The sequence below is a fragment of the Scomber scombrus genome, chromosome 13 (genome assembly GCF_963691925.1).
Source record: "Scomber scombrus chromosome 13, fScoSco1.1, whole genome shotgun sequence".
NCBI lineage: Eukaryota > Metazoa > Chordata > Actinopteri > Scombriformes > Scombridae > Scomber > Scomber scombrus.
In genome coordinates, this window is record NC_084982.1 from 1,421,924 (window position 1) to 1,427,516 (window position 5,593).

Below are 5,593 nucleotides of genomic sequence, written 5' to 3' on the forward strand. Positions count from 1 at the left end.
AATGAGCTCATTAGCTTTCTTACAGAGAGATGGATGAGAAGACGAAGCTAGATAGAAATGGTCTGACTGTCCTACAGTAACAATCCACCAACCAGCAGCTCTAAAACTCTAAACATTAGTTGTGTACATTGAACAGTAGCTAGTAACTAGCCGCAATCTGCAGGGAACGTCACTTCAGCTTCAACTACTTTAAAACATATGATGAAAGTTTTATTTTACTTAGGAAGAATATATTTAGTCTCATGGAATATACACAGAACAACTCTTATTTGTACATGATCAATCTTATTATAAGTTCTATATCCACAAATGTAACTTAACAGATAAGAAACCATGTTTTGATGCATTTAGCAAAGAGTTCAAACAATAGATTCATTTAATTCATCACTCCCTGAAACCAAAAGCAATTCAAACTCTTAAAAATCTTTAGATCATCATCGCCCTCTAGTGTTAATTTAGTTGTAATGTGAACATTTACATCTATATTTACTTGTGTTTATATTTGTCATATGTACCCAGAATGTAACATGATGTACATATAAACAGTTGTTTTTGTTAATAATAAATACATTGCACTTTAAGCTTTAAACTAGTTTTTAAAGCCTATATGAGCCTAGTTTCACCTGCATTAACACACGTCTACTGATCTGATCACAAGAGGACAACAGTGACGTAATGCTGTTCACACCTGTCTGTCTCTCACCTGTCTGTCCACATTTTGTTGCTGCCTACGTCACTTCCGCTTGTCAGTCAGATAAGCAGCAGGTTAGTTTTATATCAGGACCGTGTTTTTTATTGTCTTTATGTAATTTATTATATTATATTATTTATTGTGTGTTTCATTGTTTCAATTAAAAAAACAAAAACTCATCAGGCCTGTGATCCCTGAGACGCAGGTTCCTTTTCTCTCCATGTTTGCTCTCTGTCCAAACTAAGCCGTCATTTATCTCATCTTAAAAACAGTCTCCACTGTGGAAAACTTCAAATACCAGCTCATTGTTTTAACTGGTAACCCTGGGTAACACCTGAGCCTTTGAAAAACAATGACTAGCTTTTTGATGTGAGCTTCCTGATACAGTTCATGTGTTTTTAGATCATCTATCACATGATCACATGTCAGTCTGTCATTGACATCCACCCCCAGGTATTCCTAGTTATCCAGTGTTCAACAACACATTTACTAACAGCATTAATCGAGGGCTTGTCTCTGTCACAGTGTCACAGTGCCTTCTCATAACTAACATCACTATATTCATTACAACTGTATCATCAGTTTGACTTCATGATGAGCTCTCATGGTGAAGACACATGATGAATGCAGTTATCTCACTGGTATCAATTAAAAACATTTGATAAACTGACCCCATCAAGATATATAGTGTCTACATTTTTTCTGACAATGTCTTCTAATGCTCTCCTTAAATCACTTTTCTCCTTTTTATACATTCAGCCCATTCAGTGACTCTTTCATGAAGTCGAGCTATAAGGTCATTTAGTACACTATTATAACTTGAACTTGAATCACATGACAGTCACAGAGCTGTGGAGAGCTGGCTGTTAAAGGCTGTCTGTCTGCTGGCTTTATGTTGCTTTGGACAATATTTCTTTTTTTTCCTAATATTAATTTCAACTTTCTGACAGAAAACATTTTCCAGGGTTCCCACACATTTCTACCAATGCATTTTCAAAACTTTTCCACAATATTTTACCCCATTTCCATGATTTCATTTAAGTAGTTTAACAAATGTAGGCCCACATAGTGACTATAGGGCACAGTATCAGGGTTTTACCTGCCCCCCCCATCCCAAATCCAGATGTGCAGGTCCATCTGTTTCAGTCTGAGAGCTTTGTTCTTTGTTGAGGCTTTCATTGAACATCACAGCCAGAGCTGTTCACTTTTTTTACTGAACCTCAGAGGGAGATTTTAGGGAAGTTGGGCTTTCATGATCGCCACCATACATCAAAGACATTTTATTCATTGTATTGTAGGTGAAATTAACATGACTATGTACAACATGGGTGTAGGAATGTGGGTGGGACAATATAATGGGGGGGTGTGGAGGTTCTCCCCCAGAACATGTTTACCAGAGTAGATGTCATTTCCTGTATTCTGCTGCCTTTTAACAGGTGTTTTGACACTTTGATCTATACTGTGAGAACAATGATGGCTACATTTTATAATTACATCCAGAGGAAGTGTTTGGACCCAGATCACATGTTAGAAGATATTCATATTAAATTAATCTACTGATTTTTGACATGGTCCGTTACCTTTGATATCAGATCAGGCCATCCCTAATATAACACTTTTCCAAAACATTCACCTAATTCCAAACCATTTCCAGGCCTGGAAAAGGAATTTCATGACCATGGGAACAATGTTTTTCATTCCTCTATATTCAAGATTGTGAAATTGAAATGCTACAAATGTTCTTTGGCAGGACATTTGTCAAACTGATCAAAGTGCAATCATTCATTTTAAATTGTGATGGAAGGTTGATGATTTTTTGTGCTTCACATTCATTCAAATAATCAGAATAATAAAAATAAAGTTTAACATCAACAGTTTAGTGTATGAAGTATTTTCACTCTCTGGATGCCGTTTCTTTTGACAGATGAGGTCTTTACTGATAAAGTGATGAGAAATACAGTACAGTATATACAGTATTCACAGCAGTTAAGGCGACATTAAAGGGACATTTCATGCATGTAAATCGGAGTTGCTGTACAACAAATTACACAAAAGGTTCACAAAGAGTTACAAAAGGGTAAGTTACACTGAAATTTCAACAAACCCAAAAGAAGTCACATAAAAATGAATGTCCTCCCAGTCAGAAAAAAGTACAAAAATGTGAGTACAGGCTGTTTCTGGACAATATATATACAAAAGAAAAGACGTTAAAAAAAAACAACAACACCACTGCTTCACTTTCAGCAGGAAATTCTCTTTTCATCACATTTACACAATTTACATCTGCGTCACATTTGTCAAAGTTTGACTCTCTGCTCGGTACGCTCCTTAGTTCAGATTTAAAGGTGATTTTCTAATTCTCTCAGTTGCCAAAACAAAGATATAAATAGAGAAGGTTAAAGTGCAGATTCTGTCAGAGAAGCAGCCGCTGTGGTTTTATTGCTTTGACGATGTGATGTTTACACAACTGTGGATATGATAACGATCTGTGATTCTATGATTAGAGATGGAAATACATGGCCGTCCTGTTGTCCCTGTTTACTTTTCATTACAATGATTTCATGTTGAGAAAATGTCATCAGGAAATATTAGAAATATTTGAGGCTCTGCTCATTTTCTCTTTTACACAATTGAGCCAAAAAGAGAAATAATACTGTTAGCAGAGAGTAATAGTGCATACACAGTATTTTGTTTCTTTGTGTTAGGACTTCACAAAGCTGCCCATAGTGTTAGAATACATAAACATTTATTAAAGGGGACATATTCTGCACGCACATTTACTAATCTATATGTTTAATGCTCCACCGGAATATCTCTGCATGATTTAAAATAAAAAATAAAAACCTTATTAAACTCATCCTGGCCCTTTATGCAGCCCCTCAGTTCAGCCTCTGTCTGAAACAGGCTGTTTTAGCTCCTGTTTCTTTAAGCATCTCCTGATGCCCATATAAGTAGAATCTGTGTTTTTATTTTTCCCAGCATGCACCTGAAATTTTCAAAATGGCGCTTCTCAGATCCGATACTATTGGTCTCCGAGCAGCAGTCCACAAACCAATGGGTGACGTCACAGATATTACGTCCATTTCTTATATGCAGTCTATGATTTAAAGGCATGTGCAACGCTGTGATGTCAGCTTGTGAGCACTGATGAAAAAAACCCATCTCAAACTAAGCGTTCAAAGCAGATTGAAGCCCTGACTTTTGACTTGCAGTGAACTTTTTTACACAAGTTAACCTCAAGCTTAGGAACTCTGAGCATGTTTAACATAAATATGTGACATCATAACAGTATAGAAATAACAGAAAAGCACAATATGTCCCCTTTAACTCCTATGATAATGTGGAGGCGCTTAGAGTCTGCTGGTGGGAGTATCTTATTGTGAAATGTAAAGTAGAAACACAACTCATCACTAGTCATCAAAAAGGAAATCCTTATGATAAATAATATGTACATTTAAATGTGATCCGTTTATCACAAGAGAGTGTGAGACAGAGAGAGAGAGAGAGAGAGAGAGAGAGAGAGAGAGAGAGAGAGAGAGAGAGAAAGAGAGAGAGAGAGAGAGAGAGAGAGAGAGAAAGAGAAATAGAGAGAGAGAGAGAGAGAGAAGAGAGAGAGAGAGAGAGACGAGAGAGAGAGAGAGAGAGAGAGAGAGAGAGAGAGAGAGAGAGAAGAGAGAGAGAGAGAGAGAGAGAGAGAGAGAGAGAGGGAGAGAGAGAAAACGTGTTTGTTTTGGCAACTGATAAATCTATCCAGTGGAAGCATTTTATCTTTTCTTTTATTTTTGAAACTGCTGAATCTTTAAGTATCATAAGCTTTGGATACCAAGCTGCATAATATGTACAGAAAAAAGCTCTCAGTCATACAAGTCCTCTGCTCTTCTTATGCTCACACAATGAAACACCTGTTTTTAAAGGGGCACCAAGTAAATGTGACTATACTACTGACTGTGTGACTCTGCTCCTGCTGGTGTCAGTCAGGTAGTTTACATTCTCTTCTCTTTAACAGCCTGTCTCTGATTCCTGCTGCTGTCTTTCTTTTAAACTGATTCATAATTACTATTCACATCCATTCATTCCATCAGTCATGTGTTTGATGAATCCTAATGAACAGTGTACTCTATTTATTTATGGAAAAATAATAATAATTATAAAATGATGCATTTTATTTCCATTTTTGTATAAATGTGGGTCACATTAGGAAAAGTCTGGCTAAAAAAATGTGTATATGGTATTTTTACACACATGTTAAAAGTAAGTAAGAGTTAAATCCGATCCTCCTAAGAACAGCAACTTTTTCTTCATGCACAGCAAAAACTTTGCAATAACAAGCTTTCTGACCCAAAGTCTGAAAATAAAATGAAAAACAATGAGTGAACAAGCTGCAGTGAGTTCTGTAAACTTTGTTTTGTTTTGAAAGGAAACACTAAGATGATGTCAGAGCTTCTGACAGCGGCGGTTTCCTCTACTCTTCAGCAGAAGTCGACAAAAGTCAACAATTACTTAATGCCCCTTTAAAAAGTGGTGCTTTGTGCCAGGTCTGCATCACCACATGATTCAAAAAGGCCGACCGGCAACTCCACACACACACACCACACACACACACACACCACACACACACACACACACACACACACACACACACACACACACACAACACACACACACACACACACACACACACACACACACACACAGAGATACTGTTGCTATGGAATGAAGCATCAACAGTGTGGTAGTAAACCCAAACCTACCCTGAGTCGTAGAATGTTGAATCTCACACAGCAACAACTCCGGCTTCAGCCTCACACGTTTGGACTAATTTAGATTGGAACAGTGAGAGCAGGACTAACACTGCTGCGCTCGCTCCTTTCAAACTGTCTGCTACACAACTGACGATGTCAG